This window comes from Bidens hawaiensis, unplaced genomic scaffold (assembly GCF_021521415.1).
Source record: "Bidens hawaiensis isolate Kalapana, Puna unplaced genomic scaffold, B.hawaiensis_p1.1 tig00002306_1, whole genome shotgun sequence".
Lineage (NCBI taxonomy): Eukaryota > Viridiplantae > Streptophyta > Magnoliopsida > Asterales > Asteraceae > Bidens > Bidens hawaiensis.
In genome coordinates, this window is record NW_027491123.1 from 3,082,716 (window position 1) to 3,099,307 (window position 16,592).

Consider the following 16,592-nt stretch of genomic DNA (forward strand, 5'->3'; position numbering starts at 1 on the left):
AGACCTGATTCGGAAAACCCAACTTGGTTCCGATATGCGCCGTGATAGCTTCTCCTCAAGCCACCGCTCGCCGCCAACCACGGTAGTGATTATCGATTTCTTGAACTTGGCTCTGATACCAATTCAAGTCCCAGATCGATAATTAAACACCAAGTAAACAACTAACTCTCGTTTATACTAATAAGAAAATATAACTCAAAAAACTGATTACAATCTCTCAAACCCTAACTCGGTTTGATTCTTGATGAACCCTAACTCGGTTGCACCAACTTCTTATTCTAATGTCTAACCATAACTCGGCTTATATAGACTAACCAAACTTGCTAGTCAAGACATTACCAAATATATAAAACCCTAATAAATCTTGGTTGGGCTTTACACTTGGGAAAACAACAATTGAGCCAACACTTTCTCGTTACAGGCATCCAAATCTCATCTCTCTCATGGGATTCTGTTACCAAGATGATGAGATGATCCTTGCTTACGAGCATGCATCTCGTGGAAGCCTTGACCGCCACTTGAATTCCTCTCAACTCTCTTGGGCACAACGTCTCAAGATATGCCTTGATATCGCTAAGGGACTAAGTTACCTTCATGATCCAAGGGGGACACACCAAAGAGTTATCCACTATGAGTGCTAATACCCTACTCGACGACCAATGGAATTCTAAAGTTTCTGACTTCGGGCTATCAAAAATAGGCCCAGCTAATGAGCAACATTCGACTATTGTCACCATTGCAGCAGGCACCCTTGGGTACTGTGATCCACAGTATGCAATGACGCACACCCTAACGAAAGAGTCAGATGTATACTCTTTTGGTGTGGTCTTATTCGAAGTTTTATGTGGGGCGTTATGCTATACATATAGCAATGATCGTGTCCCACAAACTTTAGTGCCCACATGGATTAAAAGCTATAAGCAAAATAAATTAAATGATATTATCTTTAGAGATCCGACCATTCAACCAATGGATCAGAGTTGTTTAAAAACATTTTCAGACGTTGCATATCGATGTTTGAAGGTATCTCATGAAGAACGGCCTAAGATGGCTGTGTTGGAAATAATGGTTCTTAAATATGGTCTTCTAGATCATTCATTGAATTAACCAAATGATCATGAAAAGTCCCCATTAATTTGATTAATTTGGTAGTTACATGATGGATGTAATTACATAATATGAAAGGACTCTTACCCTTTGATGTCTTGTATGTGTATAAATAGAGATACAATAGAACACCAAATGATATCTCATATGCACACAATCTCCATTAAAACTAAGGCATCTAAAGGGAAGTAAAAAAAGATTAGTATACTGGCTTCATCATCTTCAAAGATAACCATACCTACAAGTAAGTATGGTTAATAATTTATTATTTATCTAATGTTCATGAGTGAGTTTACATGTTTATGGTTCTTAATATTATCCATGCTCTAACGATATAATCAACATGTGGTATCAGAGCGTATGTTGATTATGTCGAATCAAATTCAATCATAAATTTGTTTCCTTAGTGATGAATTGAATCGGCTTATGAAAGATTAAAACTTAATTCTGTGTTGAATGAATCAATATGTTTTCTGGAAATTGATGAACGTATGAAATTAAAACTATGATCCATTATTTCATTATATGATAGATCAATTTTTTGCTAACCCGATTCTCTACAACCATATATGCTCTTTCTGCAAATTCCAAGCAATTTTCTAGAAACTTGATTGGTGTTGGATAACTTAAAGCAAATATCTGAAAACTGAAAAGACACAATTTATTAGTTTGATTGAGAATGATCTGCTTTTTTTTAGATATGTTTTGCGGCTGTATGAAACAAATTACTTCATACTTTATTTTAGTAGAACCTAACTGACATACACCATTATTTCTGTTGCTTCAAAGGCCCCCTTAGAGTTAGTTAATGCTTTAGTATGGTCCACAACTTTTGGCATAGCTATGTTTCTATGCATAACGGAGTCTTTTCCATTCATATTAACTTGTGACTCAAATTTAATTTCACTGTGAACTTTATTTCTAACTTTTGTGATTTGGAAATAAAACTTGCATTAAAGTTTATTTAAAGACCTAATTTTTCTATCATGTTGTTTTTCCTTCTGATGCCTTAAACCCCACGAATTTAATTGTCCATAAATAAAACAAGGAAATCAAAAAGGCACACTTAAGTTTATTATAAACCGGATATTATTATGAATATTTTTTCATGAACTTTCATGTAAAGTATTTAAGTGTTGTCAATTTCATGATTTAATTTCACGTGGGACTCACCAATGTGATATTTTCTTATGCATTATTTTTCATGATTTCCGTATTAAAATTAATACGAAACAATTTAATTCGTTCATGCTGAAATTGCTTGGTTATTCTGTGGATTAAAATTAGGGACTGTATGATAAATTAGTTTAAAGTTATTAGTCTTGTTGCATCACTAATGGCATAAGTTAATAAAAAGTTATTAGCTTTGATGATGGAACCAACGAGAAGTTATTCAAGTCAGTTGAGCATAAATTTCGTTTAATGTGTATTGTCAAACAATGAACCCAACGGCTAGTTGTTTGATGATATATAGGCGTAACATGCATGAATATACATTTCTACCCAATGGTGATGTGTGTATTTATGCGCCGAATTCTTTGTTTTTATGTATGTTCACAATACTTGAATGTTGGTCAAAGCCAACGCGAAGCCAATATTCAAGTAGAATCATACATTTATTTGTTCATAACACTTGAACGTCGGTCATAGCTAACGCGAAGCCAACGTTCAATTAGAATATTATTTTCATTCATAATATTTGAATATTGGTTATAGCCAACGCGAAGCCAATGTTTAAATAGAATTTTAGTTTTAACCTATTATTTTGGTGTTATAATGGGTTTTATCTTCAACGTATTAATTATGTCTGTTTTATTTTGATTACCCTATTATTTAGCTCATTTCAACTCTGTCACTTCTACATGTATTAATCTAGCATCCACTATTACTCCAAATTTTGGAGTTGAAGTTCTGACTGGGGCAAATTTTGCCTCATGGAGGGACTTAGTTAGACTTATTCTTGGCATGTTGGATCATGATGCTCCCACTTCTCTTACTAATGAAAGCACAACAGAAGATAAACAAGAGTATGAAAGGTGGGAAAGATCTAACCGAATGTGTCTTATGGTAATCAAGAATTCCATCTCAGTTGCCATCAGGGGAGCAATACCTGATTCGGAAAATGCTAAAGATTATCTGGACTCAGTGGAGGAACAGTTCAAAGGATCTTCAAAAGCGCATGCGAGCACTTTGAATCTGAAGATGCCTACTTTAAAGTATAATGGGGTAAGTGGTGTGCGTGAGCACATAATGATGATGAATGACATGGCTAATAAACTTAAGAGCCTAGACATGGAAATCAGTGATGGTTTTCTAGTACACTTCATTATAACCTCTCTTCCAGCACGCTTTGATGCTTTTAAAATTAACTATAACACTCAGAAAGACAAATGATCAATGAGTGAGTTGATAGCAATGTGCGTGCAGGAGGAAGATCGTTTGAAGTTAGAAAAACCAGAAGTTGTTCATGCCACCACTACCAAGCCATTAAAGAGGAAGGGAAACTACAAAGGGGAAAGCTCCAAAGTCCATAAAACTAGTACAAGTGCAGCCCCTAGCTCAAAGGCCCCATCTGGAAAACTTAGCTGCAAATTGTACCGTAACATGGGGCACAAGCAGCGAGATTGCCCTAAATTCAAGGAGTGGCTAGTTAAGAAGGATAACCATCTATTTATGATATTTGATTCCTTTAATATTAATGTTCCAATTAACACATGGTGGGTTGACTCTGGATCTATGGTTCATGTTACTAACTCCATACAGGGATCCCTTACAATCCGGAGGTTGGAAAGAAACCAAAGGACAATTAGAATGGGAGATGGTGACGAATTGAATGTTGAAGCTGTTGGTACCATGCAATTAATAATGAAAACTGGTCATTGCATTAAACTTTTTGATACTTTGTATGTACCGAGAATAACTCGGAATTTAGTATCGGTACCAAAGTTGGATTATGACGGTTATAATGTTTTGCATGGAGATGGCAAAGTCACTATTACTTTAAACTCTCATGTCATTGGTTGTGGTTCTCTAGAAGGAAGTCTCTATAAATTAGAACTAGATGATCAATTTTCAAAATCATTGTTATCATATAATGTGAATGAACACACCAACAAACGAAAACGTGATTTGGAAACATCATCCCTACTGTGGCATCAACGTTTAGGCCACATTTCATGAGATTGAATGTTACGACTCGTAAAGGCTGAAGTGTTATCCAATCTTGATTTTTATGATTTTGAAAAATGTGTTAAATGTATTAAAGGTAAAAGGACGAAAAAGAATAAGAAAGGTGCCACCAGGAGTTCAAGACTTTTAGAACTCATACACACTGATATTTGTGGCCTTTTCTCCCCTGGCATAACTGGTCATACGTCTTTCATAACTTTCATAGATGATTACTCCCGTTACATGTACTTGTATTTAATCAAAGAGAAATCTGAAGCACTTGACATGTTTAAAATCTTTAAGCCTGAAGTTGAAAATTAGCTTAACCTTAAGATAAAGGTAGTCAGGTCAGATAGAGGAGGTGAGTATTATGGCCGACATACTGACATTGGTTAGGCTCTCGGTCCTTTCTTTGATTTTTGTAAAGAAAATTGGATCGTGAACCAACTTACCCTGCCGGGTACTGCTCAGCAGAATGGTGTTGCTGAGAGAAGAAATAGAACCCTCAAGGGACCCTTGAGGATATGGTAAGAAGTATGTTAGCAAACTCAGATCTTCCTGATTTTTTATGGACTGAGGCTTTAAAGACGGCAGCTCATATATTGAATAGGGTTCCTTCTAAGTTTGTCCCTAAAACTCCTTATGAGATTTGGACAGGAAGGAAACCAAGCTTAAACTATTTGAAAGTATGGGGTTGTCCCGCCGAAGCTAAGCTTTATAATCCTCATCAAAAGAAACTTGACATGAGGACCGTCAGCTGTTTCTTTATCGGATATCCCGAACATTCAAAGGGATTTAGATTCTATTGCCCTTCCCATGTTACACGCATCGTAGAAACTCGTAATGCTGAATTTCTAGAGAACTCTAAGGTCAGTGGGAGCAGTATAAGTCGAGTCTTTGATTTCCAAGAAGTGCAAGAGGAGGGAGGATGGACCCTTCTACGAATTTACCTCCTATTACACCTCTTGTACATGACACTGCACCACTTAATACTCAACATATCCTTGTAAATGAAGGCACATCAAACACACAAGAGCAAGTCCCTGAGACAACTATTGAAACTGTTCCTGAGACAACTACTGAAACTGCTGAACCCGATAATCAGCTAAGGAGGTCATCACGGTCTAAACGGCCGACTAATTTTGATGATTATGTAACATACCTTAATGAAGCTGATATGGATATAGGAAAATGTAACGATCCATCCTCCTATAAAGAAGCCATTAGTAGCGATCAATCTTCTGAATGGAATAAAGCTATGATTGATGAGCTTGATTCCATGAAATAGAATGACGTTTGGGAATTGGTTGAATTTCCTAATGGTGTAAAACCCGTAGGTTGTAAATGAGTTTACAAAACCAAATTAGACCCAAATGGGAATGTCGAACGCTATAAAGCAAGATTGGTTGCTAAAGGCTATACTCAAAAGGAGGGAATTGATTATCAAGAAACCTTCTCACCTGTATCACGAAAGGATTCCTTAAGGATCGTTATGGCATTAGTAGCTCATTTTGACTTAGAGCTACATCAAATGGATGTCAAAACAGCTTTCCTGAATGGTGACTTACATGAGGATGTGTTTATGACTTAACCTGAAGGTTTTAAACCTAAAGGTAAAGAACACTTAGGCTGTAAGTTAAAGAAATCCATATATGGGTTAAGACAGGCATCACGTCAATGGTACTTAAAATTTGATGAAGTAATGAAGAAACAAGGTTTCAGAAAAAATCAAGTGGATCAATGCACTTACCTCAAAATGAGTGGGAGCAACTTTGCTATACTTGTCCTTTATGTGGATGATGTCCTTTTGGCAAGTAATAGTCTAGATTTGTTGCATGAGTCAAAGTGATTACTTTCGCATAATTTTGACATGAAAGATCTCGGAGAAGCTTCTTACGTAATAGTCATCGAAATACACTGAGATCGAGCCAATGGGATATTAGGACTATCTCAAAAGGCTTATATTGATCGTATCCTTACACGATACAAGATGCAACATTGCTCTCCATCAATAGCTCCAGTAGTTAAAGGAGATGTTTTTGGTTCTTTTCAATGTCCAAAAACAGAGGTTGAGAGGGAACAAATGAGGTTGATACCTTATGCTTCAGTAGTGGGAAGCTTAATGTATGCTCAAGTCTGTACTCGTCCGGATATTGCATATATTGCTGGAATTCTAGGTCGATATCAATCTAATCTTGGCCTAGATCATTGGAAAGCAGTAAAGAAAGTATTGCGATATCTTCAAGGAACGAAAGACTATAAGTTGACATACAGAAAAACTGATAACTTGGAAATAGTGGGCTATTCTGATTCAGACTTTGCAAAATGCAAAGATGACAAGAAATCAATTTCGGGGTATATTTTTATGCTAGCAGTCGGACCAATTTCATGGAGGAGTCATAAGCAGCAGTTGACAACAACCTCAACAATGATGGCAGAATACGTTGTAGTGTACAATGCAACTTGCCATGGGATGTTGCTAAGAAACCTCATTACCGGACTCAAAGTTGTTAACTCCATATCACGACCGTTGAAGATTTACTGTGACAACTCATCTGCTGTGAGTTTCTCGAATAATAACAGTTCGAGCGGAGCTGGTTTGTACCTTGATACAAAGTATTTGTTCGTACGTGAACGAGTAGAGGAAAATAAACTTTGTATCAATCACATTAGCACAAACGACATGCTTGCGGATCCGATGACTAAAGGTCTACCTCCCAAAACTTTCCAAGAACTAGTGACAAGGATGGGTTTCATTAATGATCTTTTGTAATAGCATATCAAGTGTGCATTATTTACTAATGTAATTTCCTCGAATGTTTATTTTGTCAATAATAAAATATGTGCGCACTAAATGATCTATTGATAAAATTAAATATTGTATAATAAGGGTTCATTATAGTCATTTAGATCTTACGATTAACTGTTTTATATTGAGACTTTAGTATGACTGTTGGGGGTCTTGAATTAATTGAAATTCAAATGACTGTAACTATCTACTTCAATTTCAATGTAAAGCTTGATGAGTGTTTTAACTTGGCCAAAATTAATGAATACTCATCACAAATGATCAATCGACCAAGTGGGAGAATGTTGGAAATAATGGTTCTTAAATATGGTCTTCTAGATCATTCATTGAATTAACCAAATGATCATGAAAAGTCCCCATTAATTTGATTAATTTGGTAGTTACATGATGGATGTAATTACATAATATGAAAGACCTCTTACCCTTTGATGCCTTGTATGTGTATAAATAGAGATACAATAGAACACCAAATGATATCTCATATGCACACAATCTCCATCAAAACTAAGGCATCTAAAGGGAAGTAAAAAAAGATTAGTATAATGGCTTCATCATCTTCAAAGATAACCATACCTACAAGTAAGTATGGTTAATAATTTATTATTTATCTAATGTTCATGAGTGAGTTTACATGTTTATGGTTCTTAATATTATCCATGTTCTAACGATATAATCAACAGGCTGAGGTTGTGAAAGAACTAGAGACCGCACTCGAAAACCAAGAGTTTAGTGAATGGAAACCGCTTTTTGACTACGAAGAGATGATTAAGGCTGCAAAACCTCCTCTGAACTACAATTCCAAAGGCGAATTAAGAAAACTTTTGTCCAAAGGGGTCCTCCTTAATGGCGGCAAAACGGTGATTAGTTGCTATGTCTATAATCCACTGCTTTAGATTTTTTTACATATAAAATGTACATCATATCATCCGAACTAACTTGAAGTTGTTTAACCGGCGTACAGTGGTTTTCATTAAACAAGAAGGGAGAACACTGCGAAATGATATCATTTGCGGAATGCTTGGATTCAGTTCCAAATGTACTTGAGAGCGATCCACGGTCATGTGAATATAATTCAAGGTGACTTCACCCTTCTGTTTCTAGCTTTTGAGAATATTTGATAAGCAGAAAAACAATGTAACATCTGCTACCATTCATGCAGATTTGTCATGGGCCCATACCATTATAAGAATGGGAGTGTCAAAGCACATGTTACAACTCAATTCTTGACACCACTAATTACATACGCGGTAAACTTTGTGTTCAAGTTTACACACCCAAAGAAGGTAACAAAACCTCATGAACTATATCCATCAAGTATAAATTACAAGGAGAGACGAAAACTTCAATTTCGTACCTTGCGTGTGAGACAGACGACGGATGGTGGATGTGGGAGATGTATCAGTTTATTAGTGACCACAGAATCGTTGATCTTGAAATTCTGTTTGACGGCTTCAGTCATTTTTATGATTTCATAGAGGTAGAAGGCATTGAGTTTCGACCCTTGGAGAAAGTAAGATGTTATGCATGTACATTAATAATTATTTTTAGTGTAATAAATGCGTTCATTAAATACAACAAGCATAATGTTATTGATAGTACTTCCACAATAGTCATTTGATCAATGTCTAGTATGGCTATGTTCTTCTACAGGTGAAACATTTAGACGAGAATCAACCCATATCAGATTCAGATTGTTATGCAGATTGGAAAGAAAGTTTGCTAATTGATTATGAAGACATAATGAAATGCTTAAAAAATTGGGTGCAATGGACAACAAAGAAGGAAGCGTACTCAATTATCCGCAAAGGGTTATTAATCAATGATGGTCAAGAGGTAACTTTGGTAAGAACTATTATTTGCTTTCATTTTTTTCCCTCATATGTAGTTGTGAGCCTATGAACATGGTTCAAAGGAAGCTTTCCTGAATTGCTAAGCAAGTACTTACCCTTATTATTGTTTTGTAGTGGTTTTTTTGTGACAAAAATGGGAAGAAATGTCATATGTTATCAGCACGAGCGACTTGCACTAAAGGTAGCTAGGAAGGGCCTGTATTGGCTATCTTTACCAAAATCAAGGTTCTTTTATATTTTCTCTCTGTTTTTCTTGAATCTTACATTGAAAATGATGCAAAAACGTGCGGACAATTTGCTTTTCTAGCTTTTCTTTTACACTAAGATGATTTATTTTTTCAGATATGGAGAAGCCGTTCAGGTTGCTCTTTGGAGACGACTTAAAATTGACGACAAAATCCAGTCTCAACTACTATCATCTCAAACAACATATGCAACTTATCTTGTCTACAAATTTTCAAAACACCAATCCGTATTGGAGGCTCCTTTGAAAGTGGAGGATGAAGATTATTTGGGTTTAGGATATAATGTTTGTTATATATATTTAGTAAGACCTCAAACCCCGGTTATTAGTCCAAAGGCTGATCAAAACACACACAACTCACTCAATATGTCGAAAATAAAAGGTCTTCCACAACAGAGGAACGACGGTTGGATGGAAGTACGAACTTGGGAATTTCAAATCCAAAAAGCTATTACAACAAAAAATATTTTGATAAATCTTATATTGACTAGTTGTGGTGAAGATGTTCCTAGAGGGCTTATTATTCAGGGCATTGAATTTAGACCCATAAAGATTCCTTGTTGTCCTTTTGTAAACTCATTTATTTTTATGTGATTAAGTAGTTACTGTTTATGATACTAGAAAACAAACTTTAATCTAATAGTCTTAGATACATTAAATGCACTGATTTTTGTATGTGACATGTTTTTACTACGTGTAAGGAACTTGACATTTTCTGGATTAGTTATAAGTTGGTGGCGCGATGATGAAATTTTATAAAGTTTAATGCGTTACGTAAAAAGATATTATTTTGCTACTGCATAATAAATGGTGTCGACGATACTTAATAATATAATAGTTGTAAATTACTAAATAATATAGCTTTTTAATTAAATAGTCTCAAGACTCTCAATTTAATAGAACCGAGATATATATATATATATATATATATATATATATATATATATATTTGATTTGATATACATTAGGATTATAATTGTATTTATATTAAACTATGATTCTTGTAAATATTATCTATATAAGGAGATGAATGGAATGAGAAACAATTAAGCAAAATATTATCTTTCACAATTCAATTGCGTTAAGTTAATTTGTCCCGATTGGATATATCTCAAGGAGTTCTGTAGGTGAATTTTAAATCTTTAATTACTAAAAGTGAAGGCAAAATGTTTTTAAGTGTTCTACAGATCACTGTTTTAATACAGCCCTGTATAATGCAATATCCAATTATCAAAACAAAACATTAATGTAAACAATCAAACTGAAAGTCGTACTAAGTAGCCATATTGAACCCGTACATAAGAAAATCATGATGGGGATGTAGGTCATATGGTAGAGCGCTCGCTTCGCATGCGAAAGGCACGGGGTTCGATTCCCTGCATCTCCACTCGTTTTCATTGTTTTTATTTTACCCTTTTAAAAGGTTCTGCTATAATAATAATAATAATAATAATAATAATAATAATAATAATTCAGCTCAATGACACATCAGTTAGCATTGTTGAATGTTTCTTGATGTAGGTTATTTATCTCTAGTAGATTGTGGCCATTATCATATAAAAGTATTTTGATAAGATCAATCAAATACTGCATTTTCTCGTCAACTAAAGCCGAAAAACAGTTTAATTTCAAATGATGTGTATTTTTCATTTGGTCATAACTCATAACTATATAAAATGACCGGAAGACAATAAAATAATCAATTGCAATACTTGCTATTGGTCCTAATAAGTTGAGATATACTACCCGTGTAAAATTGCTAATCTACAATACATTTTTCTTATTCGGTTGTCGTTGCCATGCTCTCCTCTCGTTAATAGTTATGGACTCCAATCGTTGGGTTTCGTATTGCAACCGCAAGCCGCGTCCCTTCTGATATGCATTTTACGAATATGATCTCTGTTGTTGAAATGAACAATACATCCAAGTCTTCGTTAGATTCATCATCATCATCATCATCATCGTACTCAGTATATCCCACCAATAGCAAAGCTATGGTAGGGTCTGAGGAGGGTAAGATGTAGACAGCCTTACCTCTACCCCATAAGGATAGAGAGGCTGCTTCCGGTGAGACCCCCGGCTCGATAGTAGTTTTGCATCAAGCCTTGGACATAAGACACATAGCACTCAATCATCGGGACACCGGCTGATCGGTGCATGTACCCTTGTCTTTCGGCTATCAACGCCACTACATGATGCCTGATTAACCGTCCGTCACTTTTAACGTTATTTTCACGAGATTAGTAAAATAACGTCAAAATTAGTGCAATTTCACTTTTGCCTACCCGAGGGTTCACACATATATACATCATATGTGTGCACCGCAAGCAGGGCTTAAGTCTTCGTTAGATTGTTAGGGTCAAATGGGGAACAGGGTTCTTACGATCTGTGTGCTAATAATATTTTTTGAGGCCGAGTCAGCTAGGAAACATTAAGCAGTGGTACATTGCACATTGAGCTCAATGAGTTGTAAGTTGTAACCCAGCCCACACCCTCCGATAAAATAATAAATATCGTACATACATGCAATGGAACAACCCCATGAAACCACGTTGTTTGATTATAATTTGGATGGTCAATATCTTGGATGGTCAATATCTTGAACAAGGAAAAGGTATGTTGACTTTTCTTTTAAATGTATAGAGTTGATTTATATTTGGTCAAATGCCACGTTCCATGAAACTTTAGTCTCAAGTCTTATCACGATTTCAATTCATACGTAAAGAACTTATCGGAATTTTCTATTTCACATTTAAGCATGCATGTGTCAATTTTTTTTTTTTAGGAAAATTCCCAAAATAGTCTAAAGTTAGAGAGAGAGTCTGATAATAGTTCCTGAAATTTCATTATTCCAGAAATAGCCCAACTAAATCTATCGGGCCCGATAGATTTTCAAAAAATCCAATTTGTTTCGCGGTCCAGTTAAAAGGTGTCAAGTGTCCCACTCCCACCTACCTCCCTTGCATTTCCCCTCAAAATACCCGGTCCAGATGGGTTTCCCCTCAAATCAATCTCCTCTCAAAACCATCTCCCCACATTGCTTTCCTCATGCTTTCATCTCCAACGTTGGTTTTCAACCACCATATTTTCCGGAAAAATGGTGGCCATAAAATATGGTGATCTGAAAATGAAAAGAGGAGATTCGCATCTGAGTTCGGTTGTTGGATCAGTTACGGTTACAGTTACAGGTGCAAAATTCTTGGAGAAAAAGGCAGGTATCGGAAGTGTCACACCCCGACCATGACGGAAACGTCGGTGCGCAACCGATTGTTCATCGCACACGACACTATTAAGTGACAATATTTAATCAACTCATTTAAATTCATAAAAACACAAAGAGTCACATAACTTGTTCATACAATAACCGAATTCAAGTCATAGTAAATAATATATTGTTCGTTTTGTTAATATCCTAATAGTCTCGATAACGTTTTTTCTTCAAGTCCTCGAGTCAACCTAAAGTCAAACCTGTAACATTGCATAAATAGATTTTGTCAACACAAAGGTTGGTGAGCAATTTCATAGTTTTTGAACAATAGATATATAATATGAAATTCCACAACTTGTATACAAAACAATAAATAATAGTAACAATTTAGATAAATGAAATCGTTAATAAGAATACATTAACGACACCTTTCTATAAAGGGATGCCAAATATACTCGGATTTTATATGAAATCGTTAATAAGAATACATTAACGACACCTTTCTATAAGGGGATGCCAGATATACTCGGATTTATGAATCAACCATCCAAAAGCGGTCAACACATTAGCACTCAAGCATATAAGCATATAATCACCAAATCGAGCATTTATTTAAGTAAAGTATACAATAAAGTTTGTGGTTTAAGACTCAAGTATAAATCATTTGGATTTGAATAAGTTTGCAATGTCACCCCCAAAATATAAAAGAGTGAAAACAGGGGATGAAAGTACTCACATTCAAGTAATAAACTTGAAAGATTTGATGATTTGGAGATTAACCGGAACGATGAGTTTAGCGAACGAAGCCTAAAGGAGAAGAAGTCTTGTATTAGAAAAGTTGTCTTGGAAGTTTTTAAACGAAAATAAATGATAAGAAATGTAAACAATTTAAAGTTTAAGATTTAAAATGTAAATATTTAAGAAATTATAATAATAGTCCTTTAAAAATGTAGGTTTGCTCGAAACCGGGTTAAAGTATCTAGCCCTTAATTTTACTCACCCTATGTTAAGTAATAAGGTGGGTAAAAATGCAAGAAAGCAAGTCCCTTTATAATATGGATACTAAAATGGGTTTTAACGAGTGTTCGGGTGGTCGGTTCGGGTCTTGGTGACTTGACCAAACCCAAAGTCAACTTTCCCAAAATAATAAATGTACGAGATAACTCAATAAATCTTAAAGAGACTTAACCAAGTATGTAGTTCTATTGTTTTAGAACTAACAACGTCCGTTAAGCGAGTGTTCGGTTTAATCGGTCCAAACTTTGTTATAAGATCAAGTTGGATTCAACATTCCGATTACTTTGTGAAAATAATTAAAATCAGTTTATAAAGTATTTTTAAAGAAGTATATAAGCTTTAATGGTTAAAAACACGCTTGTGTGTCTTAAGCGAGTAAACTTGTTTTAGTTCGGTTTTTATCTTGGAATAAGGCCAAGAATGGTTACCACATGCCCAAACATCATAGAACTTGTAAAATAATTTATAAATAATAATACCAAAGTCTTACATACAACAAGTCAACAACAAAGTCTTTAAACGAAAGTTCGGTTTCCGGTTCGGATCTTGTTTCGGGATAAGACCAAGGTTAGATTCTACAAACCCATAACCATGGAACTAATTAAAATGGTTTTTAGAAACTCAAATCTTACATAAAACATGTTTATACAACTATTTAAACAAACTAGTAAACAAGAGTTCGGCTTCCGGTTTGGAGCTATTTACGGAATAACCGAGGTTAGTCTCTACAAACCCATAACCATGGAACGCAAAATGTAAAATATAACTAAGATAAGCAGAAGTTAAACAAGTATAACAAGTTTGATGGTTAGATGCGAAAAATATATATAATCAAGGACTACTACGAGTCCTTCATGTAGCTTTGTCTTATGGGCCGGACACTTAACCGACCGAGACCGGAGAAATGCCCACCGAAGGTACAAAGGGTGCTATTATATATACGTTGTATAACAATCTTCAAGTATAAATAAGTGTTAACAAGTTGATGATAATGTAAGACTATGGTCAGAAGTCAAACTGCCAAAAAAATATGAAGAACACCTTTGAATGCTTGAGAATTGGAAGAGAAAGAGATGAATGAGCAAGGATTAATGAAGGGGATAGGGGTGTATATATAGGGTGGGTTGAAAGGGTCAAGCATGGGGTGTGATATCAAGGTTTGCATGCAAGAGGGGTCAAGACAAGTCACAAAACAACAAAAAAAAAGATGGGGCTGGTCTGCTGCTGGTCAGCACGTCGGTTCGCGTCCGGAAGTTCGTTTTTGATGTATCTTGAGTGTTTTAAGTCCGTTTTCGAATCCGTAAAAGGGGTTTTTCAAATTAGACAAGCGGGAATGTTTTAGTAACATAAAATCCAATATTTTATATATTTGAAATGTTCGAGATATAAATCGGCTCGGTTTACAACATAAAAACAAATATAAAATAAATACAATTTGACCCGAAATCGAGGGATGTCACAGGAAGCGAGCTCGGAGGCGGTGATTCAACAAACGCAGATCCGGTGAAGAATCCCGTTACTTTGTTACTGTTCATCTTCATATGATACGACGACGTTTCTGGATCTTGTGTTGAGTATCGGTTAATAGTCTCACCGCGTTTAGGTGGTGGTCTTATTCGGCGACCGGTGAAATTATGAGGATGCTGAGTCTGGAGAACAGCAACACCGCCGGTTGATTTCATTTCAGCAATCTCCTGGAACAGCTCAATGCACTTATTCAACAAATTCTTGCGAATCACCTTCAAAATCTTGTTTTGCTGCAACATCTCACGAGAGATGTTAAGTGGCATATCTTCAGAATCCACAATACCCTTCACAAAGCTCAAGTACTCTGGAATGAGATAAAAAAAGAAATAATACATGTGATTTTATAATGCGTGTTAGGTATATGGTGGCCGGAAAAATGGTGGCCGGAAAATATGGTGGTTGAAAATCAACGTTGGAGATGAAAGCATGAGGAAAGCAATGTGGGGAGATGGTTTTGAGAGGAGATTGATTTGAGGGAAAAACCATCTGGACCGGGTATTTTGAGGAGAAATGCAAGGGGGGTAGATGGGAGTGGGACACTTGGCACCTTTTAACTGGACCGCGAAACCAATCGAATTTTTTGGAAATCTATCGGGCCCGATAGATTTAGTTGGACTATTTCTAGAATAATGAAATTTCAGGGACTATTATTAGACTCTCTCTCTAACTTTGTACTATTTTAGGAATTTCCCCCTTTTTTTATCTATGTATCTTTCGGAAATAACAACAAAAACAATAAAACTTGGTCTTTTAGTTTCATGTATTAATTTTATAACAAAATTTTCCAACGTGATTTTATTTTAATCATAATATGCTGATTTTAAATTTAGGAAAACTGGAAATAAATAATCTCACCTTTTGTGTATTGGCCGATAATAATTCCACCTTTAAAAATCACTAGCAATGGTCCCACCTTTTAACTATTTTTGTCTCACTGGTCCTCCGTTAAAAAAATACTTAACGTCGTTATGTTTTTCCCTGGTTTCAAACCGATGTTTTAGGGCTTTTGATCGGAAGAACGATATGAGTCGACCAATGTAAAACTTATCTCGAAATGGTGATCCAAACGACGAAACAATGTTTCTATTCTGGTGCTTGAATTTCCAATTAACAAAAATCAAGCCATTTGAATTACCGTTTTGAAATAAGTTTTACATCAGTCAACTCTTATCGTTCTTCAGATCAAAAGCCCTAAAAAATCGGTTTGAAACTAGGGAAAAAACATAAAGACGTTAAGTATTTTTTAGCGGAGGACCATTGAGACAAAATAGTTAAAAGGTGGGACATTGCTAGTGATTTTTAAAGGTGTGATTATTATCAGCCAATACATAAAAGGTGGGATTATTTATTTCCAATTTTCCTTAGATATATATCATACTTTTAATCTAAACATACTAGTGATCGATACTTGGTGCACCATCACAAAGTTGCGGTTGTCCTTGAGCATTTCTGATTTGTAAAACTAATATTACTCGAGAAGATACTTGTAAACCGATGCATCAAACTACGTTTTAACGGCCCGAAGGCCGAACGTGTTAGGTGCGCATCCATGGTTAATTTGTATAGATTTTGATGACAAAATTTGTAATTTATACATACTTTTTTAGTACACAAAGTGCATGTAAACATTCAAATCAGTTAACTGAACGTGAGCATGCGTAA